Source organism: Oncorhynchus clarkii, chromosome 18, assembly GCF_045791955.1.
Source record: "Oncorhynchus clarkii lewisi isolate Uvic-CL-2024 chromosome 18, UVic_Ocla_1.0, whole genome shotgun sequence".
Taxonomy (NCBI): domain Eukaryota; kingdom Metazoa; phylum Chordata; class Actinopteri; order Salmoniformes; family Salmonidae; genus Oncorhynchus; species Oncorhynchus clarkii.
The window spans coordinates 27,021,432-27,038,701 of NC_092164.1; the positions used below are offsets into that span (position 1 = coordinate 27,021,432).

Here is a 17,270-nt window from a genome sequence, read left to right on the forward strand (position 1 = left end):
TGAGGTGAAAACCTAAGGTCAACAAATCCCCTCCTGTGAGGACAAAGAGACACCAGTCTTCAAAGCGTCAAAACGGTAAACCATGACGTGACAAACCATGACAAACTTAGCTAACAACATTACGGTTCAGAAAAACATCCCAGCTTCAGCTCGTCACAGCTTAATGTCCCCGACACGTAAACACATCTAAACACGTCTTACAGCTCCAGCATCACTCTAGTCCACTTACAAGAACTACGCCTAAGTCTCAATTCACCCAAAAGTGTGCACTTGCACACTCCCCGTCATGGATTTAAAAGTATTGGATTGGTGTAAGCATTAGCTAAATCCATGATGGAAGTGCAAGTGTACACTTCGGGAGAAGGGTGGCAAATCGGGATGCAGGCCATCTATGGGGGATTTACAGTAGGGTCTGAGGAGGGTGTGGTCCGTCTATGGCGCCCATCCTTTAGGATAACATAACCACATACTGGGCTTTCTGATGGAAATGAGAGAATGTAGGTCCGGAACTGGCCCTGCTAATTGGCTTGCTTCCCTGTCGGATTACATCCGTCCCCGGGAAGAGAGAAAGAGAGGGAAGAGGATCGAAGCAAGCGGAAGGGGATTTGTAAACAGCGGATCAGCATGCTGGCTTTCATGTCCCCAATTTGGCAGTAGTAGCGGGGACGGCCGTGTCCTGTCTGTCTGTCACACCGAGGGCCTTAGTGACAGCCATTCTGAGCCGGAGTGACGGGCAGAAGAGGTGGGGAGGGTGACGGAGAGAGAGAGGGAAGCAGTGTGGGATAGAAAGACCGGGCGCACAAATGTACAAGGATACGCACACATACAGGCCACAGGAAAGTGCCTGGTATTGGAGCTGTGATCAGGCAGAAGAGTAAATACAACCTACAAACAGCCACACAGACGAATGCATACAGACACACAGGCCGTGTCCGGAATTTGTCTTCACTACTACTTACTAAAACAAAATATTGTGTACTTATTATACTACATACTATTTAGAACATACGGTTTAGTAAAAAAAATAAAAATGCAGTAAGCAGCAAACAACATACTTGGCTCACCCATACTGAGAATGCATTCACTGATGCGCAATTGTAAGGTTGGCGCCATTCATTCCTTTTGGCACAATGAGTCTTCTTATGGGCAATTCCTTGGTAACATGGTAAAATGTAAGCCAAACTAAAACCGATGATTGCAAAGTTTAACCGTACAACTCTATGCACGAGAACGACTTTTATCAATGTTCACTGAAAGTATTACAAAAACACATTTACTTGAAGATCAGTGCAAAGTTTGGCAACAGAATGACGGCACAAAAGGCACAAACTGTCCTTCTGTTACCAAACTTTGCATCTGCACTGTTCTTAAGGTCATTTTTCTTTCATGGGGGAGAAATTGTTATAAGTAGAGTTGTAAAAGGTTTGTTTAACTTTGCACTGATCGGTTTTTGTTTGACATACATTTTAAAGTGAAAAATCTTTGTTACTGTGGAATTGCCCTTATCTGATTATCAGCTCATTATCAGCTGCTGTCAAACAGACGTGGGTCTGAAAAGACAATATATTTTCCTTAATAGCATGCAGCGAATTTGTACAAGATGAAAAGCTGAAATCGGTACGACATCTTGGCATTTAAAGCGCACAAAATGTTCTAAATGTCACATACTGCAAAACTACCTGTTTCCGCATACCCAATCAGCCAACTATTAACAATACAATTATGGGTTGGGTATTCTGGCACGGTCAGTCGGCCACAGTCAGGAAGAGGACCTCAAAACAGGCAGGCTCGTGTTGACTGGACCATTGAGACACCTCATCGTGCAGTAAATGTAGACGTCTTGCACACATACCCAATGAGGATATAACGTCAATTTTAGGCTTCGCCAGCACTTTGAAAAAGCTGCCACACCAGTCTCTGTGCTGAACATACTGTACACGTCTTTCATAAGAGCCTATGAGAGAGTGTACTGTATATGTGTGCACACGGTGGGGAGTCTCATGTGGCGGACGAGTAACGTGGCTGATCTTCAAAAGGCCTGTCAATGCCAAAACTCCCTCAGGCGGTTCGCTCGGCAAGGACACTTCAATCTCTACTGTTGTAGGTACTGAAGGGACAACCAGTCATCTCGCATCAAAGACCGTCTTTATGGTTGGGGGGGATAGGAATGTGAAGTGTGTAGGAGTGTGTGGATGGCGAGGGGAGTGCAGTTGAGATAAAAATCAAATTTTATTTGTCACATGCGCCAAATACAACAGGTGTAGTAGACCTAACAGAGAAATGTTTACTTACAAGCCCTTAACCAACAATGCAGTTTTAAGAAAATACACCCCCCACCCTCCAAAAAAAGTAGTAAGAGATAAGAACAACGGTCACGACTTCTACCGAAGTTGATGCCTCTCCTTGTTCGGGCGGTGCTCGGCGGTCGACGTCACCGGTCTTCTAGCTATCATTGATCCATTTTTCATTTTACATTGGTTTTGTCTCGTCTTCCTACACACCTGGTTCCAATCCCATTCTTTACCTGTTATGTATTTAACCCTCTGTTTCCCCTCATGTCTTTGTCAGAGATGGTTTGTTATTATTTTCGTGTTGTGTGCATTGGTGCGCGTCGGGTCCTCGTACCCACTTTGTTTTGTGTATTTTTTCATGGTTTTGGAGTTGTTTTTTAAATCATTAAACTACTCAAGATAAAGATAAATTCTCCTGCGCCTGACTTCCTTGCCACCTATACACATGCCTATCACAACAACAAATAATTAAAGAGCAAAAGTAAATAACAATAGCGGGCCTATATACAGGGGGCACCGTTTAGTCGAGGTAATTGAGGTAATATGTACATGTAGGTAGAGTTATTAAAGTGACTATGCATAGATAATAACAGAGAGTAGCAGCAGCGTAGAAGGGGGGGGGGCAATGCAAATAGTCTGGGAAGCCATTTTGATTAGCTGTTCAGGAGTCTTATGGCTTGGGGGTAGAAGCTGTTTGGAAGAAGAATCTGAGATGGAAGTATCTACTAGATTTTGTGAATGCATAGAGACCATACTGTTGTCCTCTCAAGAATGGGGGAAAGAATAAAATAAAGGGAAAGGGGACAAAAAAAAGAGGGAAAGAGAAAAATAAAGAAACTAAGTACGATAAGATAGAAAGAGCAAAATAACGAGAAAAAGACAGAGGGCAACAAAGACAATAATCCAGTTAATATTGGCACGGTCAGTGTTTTGATTTCAGAATAGCCTTGTTGAGCGGTGAGTCCAACTAACAAAACGGATGGTGGAAGTCCTGCCTACGCAAACAAAGGATCTGGCAGTCCAAAAATAATACGGTACACATGCATAAAAACCATAACGGCCGTGAAAATAATTCCGCTTCTCAAAATACATTTGTCCCGCACACACTGTTGCACACACTTTCGATCAGAGGGGAATTAGAATCATATGTTTTTAATTTTCCAGTTTGAAATACAGCCATCAGAGTAAAACATTTGTGATCTACAATTAGATTGGATATTTCCCAAATGGCACCCGGTTCCCTATATAGTGCACTCCTTTTGACCATAGCCCTATGGGTCCTGGTCAAAAGTAGTGCCCTTTTTAGAGAATAGGGTGCCATTTGGGATGGAGAAGGAGCTACACCGTATTCCAGCTAATTAAGTCATAGTTCACATTCAATCATCAGGCCAGAGTGAACCGAGCGTGTGTTTTGTGGAAACTCTGGGAGCGTTTAAGTGTCTTGCCCTCCACTTCTGCTCCAACTGCACTTCGCGTTTAAGACTACACTTGGCTGGAAGTTGAATTCCGATGTAAATGTGTTTTGGAATTTTGATTCAGTCAAATGGTTCAAGAATGTCCTGGCTAAAGCCTTCAACCCATTGAGTAGTCAGAGAGAGCACAAGGCTATGTCTCTAACCTTCTCCATTGAGGTTCCCCCTCACTGTATCAGAACAAGCTGGGGAGCAAGAGAGTTTGTGATGGAGTGTGTGTGTGTGTGTGTGTGGTGTAAGTGAGAGTACGTGTGAGTGTGGTTAGTGTGTAAGTGTGTGAGCATGGGTGTGTGTGTGTGTGTACACTTGCAAGTCTGTGTGTGTGTAGGGCCTCCCGAGTGGTGCAGCAGACTAAAGCATCGCATCGCAGTGCTGAGGCGCCACTACAGACCGGGAGTCCCATGGGACGACGCACAATTGGCCCAGCGTCGTCCGGGTTAGTGGAGGGTTTGGCAGGGTGGTCTCACCCTTGTCTCATCGTGCATCGGGCCGTCGCCTGCAAGTTGACTTTGGTTTTCAGTTGGGCAATGACACATTGGTGTGGCTGGCTTCAGGGTGAAGCGAGCAGTGTGTTAAGAAGCCGTTAAAGATGCATGACTCTCGACCTTCGCCTCTCTCAAGTCCGTTGGAGAGTTCCAGCAATGAGGCAAGATCGTAACTACCAATTTGATGTCAACGGCCCTTTCCTGTCATGTGTTGTGTGTGCACTGTGAGCATCTGTGTGCATGCATATCTGTGTACGTGTGTGATAAGAGGTCCAATACCAACAGCCCTGTCCTGTGACCTCTCCATCTCCCGCCTGCAACCCTCCCAGAAACCAACCAAGTAAAAGGTTGTGTGTGTGTCCATCCTGGTACCAAGTCAGATGTTAACAGCGTACATCTCCCCACCATTACCACTGACATGCTGGACGATTGGATTCTCATCGGAGGGCCTAAAATCGATAGACATTGAGGCTCTATATAAGTCCATCTATGATCGCAATCGAATCACAAATGTTTGAACTTCTATGGTGTAATAACAAGACCAGATTGATAACCATCTTTTTGCTATACAGTATCACATTACACAAAATCTCAGCAAGACAATTCTTAGCTTAGAACTAGTGCAGGGCTCTCCAACCCTATTCCTGGAGAGCTACCTTCCTGTAGGTTCTCTCTCCAACCCTATTCCTGGAGAGCTACCTTCCTGTAGGTTCTCTCTCCAACCCTATTCCTGGAGAGCTACCTTCCTGTAGGTTCTCTCTCCAACCCTATTCCTGGAGAGCTACCTTCCTGTAGGTTCTCTCTCCAACCCTATTCCTGGAGAGCTACCTTCCTGTAGGTTCTCTCTCCAACCCTATTCCTGGAGAGCTACCTTCCTGTAGGTTCTCTCTCCAACCCTATTCCTGGAGAGCTACCTTCCTGTAGGTTCTCTCTCCAACCCTATTCCGGGAGAGCTACCTTCCTGTAGGTTCTCTCTCCAACCCTCATCTAGCACACCTGATTCTAATAATTAGCTAGTTGATAACCTGAACTAGGTTAGTTACAACTGAGTTTACAGTGAAAACCTACAGGGTAGCTATTCAGGAACAGGGTTGGTATGCCCTGTACTAGTGAAATAAATTGAGAGATGTGTTAGGTGCTTATTGGGATGGGGAAAACGTAGAGAAAACGTTGGGTGAGTGATACTGTAATAAGCCTTGGCTGAACGACCTGAACAGTTGGGAAAGGGGAGTGATAAAAGAGGCAAGAATGGAACTAGAATTCAGAGATACATATTATGAAACGTAAAGAGGATGAAACATTGGTCCCGTGTGGCTCAGTTGGAAGATCACGAAGCTTGCAACGCTAGGGTTGTGGGTCTGATTCCCACAGGGGACCAGTACAAAAACGTAATGTATGCACGCACTACTGTAAGTTGCTCTGGATAAGAGCATCTGTAAAATTGTGAATGGTTCCCTACCTTAAGAGGCTGAATCCTTTCTTCTTGGCCTTCTCCTGGTCCTCAGAATTCATAGTTTTCTTCACTTTTTCTTTGCTTTTCTTCTCTTTCTTCTTCTTCCCTTTGGTCTTCTTCTTCTTCTTCTTCTTCTTCCCTGCCCCTGATTCAATCTGGTCCTGGCGGGATGAGCCACCGACGGGCGTGTCTCGGCCGGAGCTCTGCTCTGACAGGTCACCTGAGAGGGAGGTATCAAAGGTCAAAATGTCAACGAGGGCTGACTCCATTTAGTCTGGATGATTGTTCTGTCAATAGGCTGATGGTCACCCGAGATTCCTTTAGTCGAGCAGTCACAATTTCTTTCTTTCATGGTGCACAAGACACCACCTGTCAGTTTCGCGCCCGTCTCAGTGGACTAATCCATAGCGGAGGCCACGGGGATGGGACAGTCCATCACATCACTCTAAGACACGTGATACTGAAATTGTATGTGGTTATATTATGTCAAAATAATGGCGCAACACTAATATTATTTTGTAACAAATGCGTTTTCTCCTGCGTTGGATACGGTCACTGTCTTCAGTTCTGAAACATGATCTTCAGTTCGCCGTAGAATTGGTGCCTTTCCCTATGTCGCTATGTGCATAATAGCAACGATAACCGCAGCTGAGATGAGGAAACAGCCCTTGCCTTAGACTAATTGTCTCAGAAAATGTAGGAGGGTGGCAAACCCAACTTAATTAGGTCTATAATCAATAGTCTAACTTAGATGTGCCAGGCTTTATAAATCATCCCTATATATCTACAGAAGTAAGACAGATCTTGCTTTTGTTGCCTGTTTGAGTGTTTGCTTAATAGCCTACTGATTCCGTGAGCACCAAGCCTCATGCAACGGGCAAAATGTTGGATAAAGCAGTTTCACAGATTCGTCTGTTTTTAAATCTTTGCTATGCTTTAATAAATGCTTTACACTTTTTTCCCCCCGTTACAAAAGACTGCTATTACTTATAATTTATTTAGTGTTGTTTATACTGTTCCAAACAGGCAGAAAAAGAATGTTGTAATCCAACAGCACCTGTTTGTCACACATAATATGCCAGCAGCTCTCGCTCCCACACCCTCGTTTTCTTGATCTCCTACTTAGTCATTACAATTATTATCATCATCATTATTATAATAATAAGCAATGTCGTTATCATTAGGAGGCTTTGTATAGTAACCCCCATTGAGCTGTATGTAGGCTTAAGAGCACATCATGTTTCGTCTTAATACCATAACTTATTTAGGCCTATATTTCAATATATAGTATCTATCAATCAATCAATCATTCATTCATTTGTTCATGCCATCACACAGCATTACGAGGCGTTCATGCTTTGAAATGGAATCAAGAATTTTTGTTCAAAATGTAATAAACGGAGCTTTGAATAATTAGCCTAAACAATAAATAAAAGAGCAATTCACGAACGCATGCAACTGTTTTCAGTTTGCTGTAATTAGAACCGGCTCTCTGGTGCGCTTACATATTTAGTGTTGTATACGCTGTTCTAAAAGGTCAGGAAAAAATTTATATTGTAATCTAACAGCAACCGTTTGGTCCACATAATACTCGCTTGCTCCTCTGCCCTCCTTTACCTTGATCTCCAGTAGCATTCACAACTAACTTAAATGTCTTCCACAGATCCGACTTCCCCTCTACCTCCAGAGCAAACGTTTCGAGTCTCGTTTTCACGTCCTCCGAGATTGTTCAAACCAATTTATTGATGTGATTATGAAAGGCTATAAGTCAGGCCTTGGCCACATACTGTACATGCGACACTTGCATGTTTCAAGTAAAGAGAGCTCAGGGTTCAGGGAATATTTTTCCCTAAACAAATGAGGGATTTCCGTAACGGAACTTTTCAGTCAGAAACAAGTATTAAACTAAATGGCTGACATGACGTTGTAGCTAACACCGTGTGTTAAACACTTGCTGTGCTGTGGTGCCTTCACGCTGCAGGAGGGAGGAGAGCGAGACAACGTGCGCCAGTCACACCATGTCATTGTTTTAACAGTGTGGCCATCGAGCTCTTTCTTGAGTCATTTGTGTGTCTTAACTATTTCATCAAACAGTGTGCTTAAAGCATCAGACAAGCTCAGTGCACATGTAGTTGATTTTATTCAAACACATTGGGCGTGTCTATATGTGGAAAAATAAGTTGAAACATTTCGACAAAACAATGTGAACAGGACGACTCACAGTCGACCAAGATTTTTTTTGTTGTTGCCAGGGACAGCCTTAAGGTCAACACAGATGCCGTACACCCAATAAAGTAGACGGACAAACACAAACTCATATACCTCCCCCATCCCCCCTGCAGTGACTCAACACTTTGCAGCCGGGTTCACCGACATGTCTTTTTGGGAAAGTGGGAGAGGGGGGTGCTGACTCCAATCTTGTATTCAGAATCACTGGTTCCCCCCTCTAAGCCTGAGGCAACCACTCCCTTGAGGCCAGAGGGAAAGTCAGAGGCAATTCTAGTGCTTTACAGTTCAGTGTGGATGCTCAGATGGTCACACACACACACACACATCACACACACATCACACACACAGACAGATCTTTGGCTTCACATGAAAGATGTTACATCAAAAATGTGCAGCTGTGGGATTAAATAAGTTCCTTGGCCAGAAACGCTGACTACATATTCATTGAGCCGCTAAACAGTGTGTCCTTTTGCGACCCCCCCGTTTGCTGAACGTCAGCGAGTTACGCAATGGCTAAATTACTCATTATTAATATCCGTGATAAATCAAAGTTTATACAGCTCATGTGTGGATATTTGGGGCGACAGGGTAGCCTATTAGAATATCCGTCAAACCCCCGAGCTGACAAGGTACAAATCTGTCGTTCTGTGAACAGGCAGTTAACCCATAGGCCGTCATTGAAAATAAGAATTTGTTCTTAACTGACTTGCCTGGTTAAATAAAGGTAAAATAAAAAAATAAAAAAAAAAATTCTGAATAATCGGTCCAAAGGCAATCATACACTAAGTGCACAAAACATTAGGAACACCTTAATATTGAGATGCAAATCCTTCTGTCCTCAGAACAGCCTTAATTCGTCAGGGCATGGACTCTACAATTTGTCAGAAGCGTTCCACAGGGATACTGGCCCATGTTTCCCATCGTTGTATCAAGTTGGCTGGATGTCCTTTGGCTGGTGGACCATTCTTGATACACACGGGAAACTGTTGAGCATGAAAAACCCAGCAGCGTCGCAGTTCTTGACACACTCAAACCAGTGCATCTCGCGCCCAGTTCAAAGGCACTTAAATCTTTTGTCTTGCCCATTCACCCTCTGAGTGGCACACATACACAATCCGTGTCTCAAAGGGTGTGTGTGTGGCAGGTAGCCTAGAGGTTAGAGCGTTGGACTAGTAACCGAAAGGTTGGAAGATCGAATCCCCGAGCTGACAAGGTTAAAAAAATCTGTCGTTCTGCCCCTGAACAAGGCAGTTAACCCACTGTTCCTAGGCCGTCATTGTAAATATGAATTTGTTCTTAACTGACTTGCCTGGTTGAATAAAGGTCAAGTAAAAAATAAATAACAATAAAAGCTTAAAAATCCTTCTCTAACCTGTCTCCTCTCCTTCATCTACACTGATTGAAGTGGATTTAACATGTGACATCAGTAAGGGATTATAGCTTTTACCTGGATTCACTTGTTTTTTTTACATTTGTTGAACTAGGCAAGTCAGTTAAGAACAAATTCTTATTGATACAGCCTGGATGGTCAGTCTATGTCATGGAAAGAACAGATGTTCCTGATGTTTTGTACAGTCAAAAGACTAACGTTGTTGTAAAACTTAGAAATCACCTACAAATCGCCTACAGTACAGTGCAGCTTCTTACCCATTGATTTCAATGCACAGAAAAAAAAATCGACCTACTGTTAAGTGGAAGTTCGTATTCGCCCCAGGTGACTTCCAATAAGTATGTGGACAAGGAATAAAAATACAGTGGGATAACTAAGATCACTATGGGGTCCACCCTACGTTCCCTCGTCTCCACGTTTGTCCCCTCGGCACCCACTGACCAATTTCAAATCAAAATTGGCACAAATGCTTATTTGTATTGTAATGAGATTTGGCCTTGTTTGGGGAAGAGGATAATTAGAATGATACCCAGTGTGCATTGCAAGTGTCAATTTCGGACAAAGTGTCCATTTTCAACAAATTACAAAATACTCAAAATTAAAATACGTATTTGTCCTCCCTGCCCCTTCGACCCCTGGTTTAGAAGATAGGGCTGTGGGAACACTGGGCTGTGGGAACACTGGGCTGTGGGAACTGAGGGAACATAGGACCCAGGGTACATACGTCCAAGGGAACATAGTCATGTTCAGTGTTGCATTAAAGTTTATGGTGATTTCCCTTACCGTCCTCCGGCTCCGAGGGCCCGTCGTAGGACTTGGCGATGGCGGCACGGAAGCTCTGGCACACAATGTGAGGCCTGGGACGGTGGAAGGGCACCTGGCTCAGCTGCCGGGCCTCCGACATGGCCAACTAGAGGCTTTCCAAGGAGCAGAACTTCCAGAGGCCCAAGGTGGGACCCAGGTCACTCCCCCTGGATGAGGCCGCTGACAATGGGAGAGACGGGGAGGGAGGGGAAGGAGACCCCAGTCAGCATGGATAGAAGGATGGATGAGGAGGACTGGAAGTGGAAAGAGAGAGAGAGAGAGAGAGAGAGAGATGAGCGGTTGGGAAGAAATGGATGGACAATTTAAAATGGGGAGTTTGAGTAAAAAGGATGGATAGGGACAGGTGTAAGAGATGGGAGGCGAGAGAGGGGAAAGGATGCATTCATGTAGAAGCAAAGGAAGAGGATGAAGGGCAATGGAGGAGAGCCAAAGGACTGCCGTGAGTAGACAGGCACGGGCCACAGTTAGGAGGAAGTGAGACAGAAAAAAAGAGGACATGGGAGGAGGACCACGAAGACGATTGGACAGACGAAAAAGAGGAAGATCGCAGTTAATGAAGAGGGAGAAAGAGAGAGAGACGAGGTGGAGGTAATGGAGGAGGAGTGCGAGGAGGATAAAGGAGAAGAAACAAAAGCGGGAGGACACAGAGGAGAAGGGAGCGGACAAAGAAAGAAGAGACAAAGAAGAAAAGGGCCAGGCAGGAAAAGGTCTACTGCACATGTCATACACATGGCCAACCCTCTTCAAGGGGAGCTCCTGGGTGTACAGGCGTTTGCTTCAACCCTGCTGGAACACACAACAAAAGGTCCCGGTGAGCAGCTAGAGCAGTAGGTGTTCTAAATTAGGGTTGGAGCAAAAGCACGCAGGAGGGTATAGCACTCCAGGAGAAAGGTCAGTCCAATGGCTAGTGCTGTAGGTTAGTTACAGAGGTCCATCGCCAGACCAGGGCATGCATGAGTAGGCCGCAGAGACAGACAAGCAAAGGGGATGTGGCGAGAAACACACAGCCAGTCCCAAATCGTTCCCTTATCCTTCATTTGGCCCTAACGCTATTTTGCTAAAAGGTATGGAAAATAGTTGAAAACCGACTGAAAGTGACTATTTCTAACTCCCACCAGGGATTTGCCAGACGTTTACGCTTCAAAACGCTCTCGGAGATGGTAAACGCTCAAAATGTTCTCGTTTTAGACTCTCTTTTGTCGACTCAGTCTTCAAAGCATGAGAATATTCCTCATTGAAATTGATCTTTGGAGAGTGGGCGATAGAGTCGAGGGGAAAGGAGGGAAAGTGAGCCAGAGCTGCAGCGGCAGTGGCTTTTAAGTCCTAAATTGACTTTGAGGAAGAAGTTGGATTTGTGTGAAATAAGGGTTTATAAATAGAGAGCGGGTACGTTTAGGAATAAAACACTCAATTTGAGAAGCAGGATTTGTGTCACAAATGTAATTGTGGCTGTCCGGCTAGCAGCTTGATAGAATTAAGCCGCTTGCTGCTGGGTTCTGCAGTGAACGCTGTGCTCAGAGTGTGTGTGTGTGTGTGTGTGTGTGTGTGTGTGTGTGTGTGCAGTACACGCTTGTGTGCATTTGCAAGCATAACACCACCTGTATGTGTGTGTGTGTGCATTGCATTGCACGCATACATGTTTGTGTGTGTGTTTGTGCTCGCCCGTGGGCACGTGTGTGTGTGTCTGCATGTTTGAGAGAGTGTGTGTGTGTGTGTGTGTGTGTGTCTTCTCTTCGTCCATATCCAGTGTAGGTATGTCAAATGGGTGAAGGTAGATGTAACTGAATAATGAGCGCTACAGGAGGGTGATCATCCGCCTGCAGAATTTCAAGGGTGAAACAAGCATTTGACTCCTATCACTGCCTGCTGTGGACCAGATGCTCAATGTGGGTTCACTCACTCATCATGTCAGGTCAACAAGCATCGGTGCAATCCTCTGACAGGAGTTCCGTAGGGGCATTCACACAAACCAATACTGCCCATCTGAATACAACTTTGAGCAATATGAATAATGTTACGCAACTACCTCCAGAAACACACACCTGCGTATTACAAATCAAAACACATTAGGACCACAAGTACGATGCAGAGAAGCATAGACGCACACGCCTCTTGACTCGAATACTGCAGTCACATTGGATGCCACTGGGTTTCAAACCCAGTCTTACAGCAGAAACACACCCAGCGCTAAGATACTACCGCAGTGTGCATAGGGCCGAGGGAACGCGCATAGGGCCGAGGGAACGCGCATAGGGCCGAGGGAACGCGCATAGGGCCGAGGGAACGCGCATAGGGCCGAGGGAACGCGCATAGGGCCGAGGGAACGCGCATAGGGCCGAGGGAACGCGCATAGTGCCGAGGGAACGCGCATAGGGCCGAGGGAACGCGCATAGGGCCGAGGGAACGCGCATAGGGCCGAGGGAACGCACATAGGGCAAGGGGAACGCGCATAGGGCAAGGGGAACGCGCAGAGGGCCGAGGGAACGTGCAGAGGGCCGAGGGAACGCGCAGAGGGCCGAGGGAACGTGCATATGGCGGACCCCAATGGTACGGTATGGTGTGGTATAGAGAGAATATAAGATATACTTTATTAGTCTACGCAAGATGAAAATTCTGCTTTTATTCAACCCCCGATATACATATAGTACACAAACACACATTAGATTGGAGAGGCTGGAGCAGAGGGCAGCCACAGTGCATCGCCGAATGAGCAATTTAGGGGGTTAAGTTACTTGCTCAAGGGAACATCGACAGTAGGTGGCACTTGAGATATTGATGCATTTGTAAGCATTTCACTCTTTGACTAGAGTGAGCATTTCTGCAGCTCAACTGAGCAAGGTCGCCACCGGTGATGGAAATGCCACTTTTTAAGCAGCCTCTCCCTGCAGTGGATGATTTAAAAAGGTCAGTTGTCATGGAGACACCTCTGTCCGTGTCGGGGTGTGTGTGTGTGTGTGTGTGTGTGTGTGTGTGTGTGTGTGTGCCTCCCTCTTCTTCTCATCATCACGGAGGATAAACCGATAATGTCTATCTTTCCAACTCGGAGAACCCTGGATTCAATCTCTCGGCTAGCCAATAAAACCACGTTCACTGTGATGGGAACTAGTGAAACAACCTATATTTGAACCCTTTCCAATAAATGGAAAAGGTATATAACGGTTTCAATGTGGGTGGGTGGAAACCTTCAAACCTATTTTAATACCCCAACCTTTGGGTGTTGACATTTGAGCTCTACCAGATGAAAACCGAATAATTTAGTGTTCATTGGGCAAGGTAAAGTATAGGAGAGGCAGACACAACAAAACAAACAGGTTTTAGAGTGGTACAGTAAGCAATGCGCATGAAAGTGGCCACTACCCTGTCTTGTGTGAAATAATTCACTTAACCCAAAAGTTCAAATCAAAGTACAGTCCAATTAACGTCCCGACCAATCACAGTTTAGTTCCAATTAACGTTGCAACCAATCATAGTTGATCTACTCTCCCTGAGTGCACTCTGATAAATCACTAACGTTGCGTCCCCAGACGGGACACAGATGCAGGCAATAGCCAGTAATCCTGTTTAGATGTATAGATGGAGCCTCAGGCTGCATATTTGCTCCGTTGGACGTATGGCTCTAATAATGGTTGGGGACTTAAAAGGCCATTTCATCATTACAGACTCACCTTTAGTGGATTAGTCGCGTGGAGGGATGTGGGGGGAGGGGAAGCAGGGACTAGAGATGGGACATGTGCCACTTGTTAAAGCTAGGTTTAATGAAATACACTACAATGCTGCGGTAGAACACAAAGCATGTAGTGTGGGCAGAGCACACACGCACACACACGCACACACACACGCACGCACACACACACACGCGCACACGCGCACACGCGCACACACGCACACACGCACGCACACACGCACACACGCACACACGCACGCACGCACGCACACACGCACACACACACACACACACACACACACACACACACACACACACACACACACACACACACACACACACACACACACACACACACACACACACACACACACACACACACACACACACACACACACAGAGACAGATGGCCCTTCCCGCTACAGAGTGATCCATCAATTCAAATCAGCCCAACATGGTGACTTTCAACTTGAATCAACAACAGTGAGATGGGGGAGAAGGGGGCTGGGTAGAGAGAGAGCGATACGAACTACAACAAAGCAGGGTTCCATGTTGGCAGGGGAAAAGGGAAGGCTACATGTTTTCAAAGTCTAATTGCAGAAGGGGACAAGACAGAATAATGGACACAGCCAGTTGCACAGCGGGCCAGAAGCTAGCCAGTGTTTGCCGCATCTAACAGGGCTCCAGCGTAGGTGGATATCCCCCATCTCCAACAGAAACAAACCCAGGCATCAGCAGAGCAAAACATGCACACACACACACACACCACAACATTTGTTAGAAGACCTGTGTGCGCGCAGGGCTACTAAGTGGAGTGTGTGTGTGTGTGTGTGTGTGTGCGCACGCGTGTTGGAAGCGTTCCCAGACTTGTGTGTGAGTAGAGCTGCCAGAGGGAGATGTTAAGAGCTGGGGGACAGACAAAGAGGAGGATGGAGAGATGGTGACAGAGACCACACCGGAGAGATGGAGTGAGAGAGTCCCCCTCCAAACATCCATCTATCCCCCTCTCCTACACGAGCATGTTCTCCTCCGGCTGTTGATACACACTAGTCTATTCAGAGGACCTGAGGATTACTGGAGCTAGCCCTCTTTCTATGTCACATACATGCAAAGAAACACACACGCACGCACATGTGTAATCCACACGTTTCTTGTGTCTATGCGTTAGTGTTTCTTTGCGCACACACACACGCACAGAGAGAGAGAGAGAGAGAGAGAGAGAGAACCTAAATCAGGAGGCTTTAAAGACTGGGCTTATACAGGCTGTAGCTATGAGAAGGTAGAGAGCGAAGGAGATATAGGGGCACTAGGAGAGAAGGGAAAGGGAGGATTATTTGGAAGGGGAAGCTCTAAGGATGGAGCCTGTTACCTATAATCACATAACACTAGGAAAGCACAGAGGAACAGAGAGGAAGGAGGATAATTGGGATATGGAGAATAAGAGAAGATGAAATGGGGATAGGAGGGGACAGACTAAGCGTGAGAGAGACAAGACTGACCGCTCCGGAGAGGGAGAGAGAGAGAGAGAGAGAGAGAGAGAGAGAGAGAGAGAGGGGCGAGAGAGCGAGCGAGAGATAGTAGAGAAAGAAGACTAAGAAGAGTAACAAGAAAGACGCTTAAAACAAACATAAAATGGTGAGGAAGATAGAAAGGGAGTGAGAGCACGGAGAAAGCGAGGAATAGAGAAGGTAAGGAGAGAGGGAGAGCAAGAGAGGAAGAAGTCAAAAGCAAATGAGAGGGCGAGCGATAGACAAAGCATGACCGAAATAGGAGAGAGAGAAAGAAATTGTAGGAAAAGAGAGCGAGCGAGTTGGGAGAGAGAGACAGGAAAATAGAAGGAGAGCGAGAGAGAGAAATAGAAGGAAAGAGTAACTCTGCATCATACTACATCTCTCCCCCCCCCCCCTCAGCCCGAACAGAGGTTTTAGCCAGATTAAAGCCGGAGGCGGAGCCCCTCTTAAAGACCATCCTACTAATGAAATATGTCAAGGCCTATAAAGAAGCATGGGGCCATTTAAAGAATCATGCACGGGGGCCAAGTCCAAAACAGCCCTGTCAGCAAACTGGCCTCAGTGTAGCCTGTCAATACACATTAGCTTCCACATCAGTTAGAGGCTGATGTAGAAAATGAATCTCTTTATCTATCATAGCCCATAAGGGTTATTATGACTACCGATCAGAAAATGGGCTTTGAGAGAAATCATGTGGGGGGGGGACTTGTAGAGTTGTTGTTATGCGGCAACAGGTTTTTGCTGCGGGAGATTTAAGGTGTGTGTGTGGGCGCGTGTCTGCAGGGGGCGTGCGTTCAAGCCTATCACTCAATCCCTGCACCCTCTTTCTCACTTAAGTGAAAGGAGACAAATTAAGAACATCCCGGTCTAATGCAATCTAGGGCTGTCGGAGCAAAGAGGCAGCTTAACAAATCACTTCCTGCTGCTTCCAGCGGAGTAAGGAGAACACATAAAACAGGTGCACTGACACAAAGCATCTCCCCGCTGAAGTGTGTTCGCTCCAGGGTGAAGTTTCCCCAAATGTACAGATCTAGGATCAGCTTCCCCTTCCCTCAATCCTTACATTAACCATTAGTGGGGAAATGCAAAACTGACCCATGACCAGTGTCTAGGGACAACTTCACCCTACTACGGAAGGGTCCTGAACAGGTCATAACTTGTTTTGCGGTAAGTATGACAGCACACTGAAAATCCTGATTATTTTTCATACCTTTTTTCAATGTTCAGTCGCTTTCTTTGTTTGAGAAGGTGTGTGTTTGTGTGTCTGAAGAGTGTGTGTGTGGTGTGTGAGAAGAGTGTGTGTGTGTGGTGTGTATGTGTTGGGGATATGGATAGGGGGAAGAGCGTGTTTCTTCATCTGGTCTCTGCTCTCATCAGCCACTGAAACACAGAAAACACACACAGTGAATATTGGAACACCATAAACTGTTGCCTTTGCTTTCTCTGAGCAGAGATGGAGAAAAAGAGAGAGGGAGCAAGACATGGAGAGAAGAGTGAGAGGGAAAGAGCGATAGGGTGGGGAGGGCAAGAACTGGGTACTCTCTCCCTCATCCCCCCCCCCCCCCTCTCTCATCACTCTTTCCCTCTCTCTAATCCACACCAACAGGATTGAGGAGGCAGGCAGGGAGCGGCATCAGCTGCCAGAGGGGCACTGCACCACGGGACACAATAATAGGTTTTCATTACGTTGCAATTTCTCTGAAATAATCCCTTTTCATATTTTATGAGGTCAATTTTCTCCCGGCAGAGAAACGAGAGAGCGGAAGAAAAAAAAAAAAAGGGAAAAAAAGAGAGGGAGAGGAAATGCAGCTGCGACAGAGGGGACAATGGATGAGACTGGCTGTTATATTTGCTGGCTTCACGCGTTACGTTTTCCTTCAAATACAGTAGCCACAAAAAGGTCGCTCGAAGCTAAAAAATAGTGTGCATATGAATCTGTTTTTATTGTTA

At 45.8% G+C, this 17,270-nt stretch overlaps 1 pseudogene; it reads right to left on the reverse strand.

The window, feature by feature from the left end:
* LOC139372283 (partitioning defective 3 homolog B-like) overlaps positions 1-17,270 on the reverse strand; it is a 201,501-nt pseudogene that overhangs the window by 58,218 nt on the left and 126,013 nt on the right.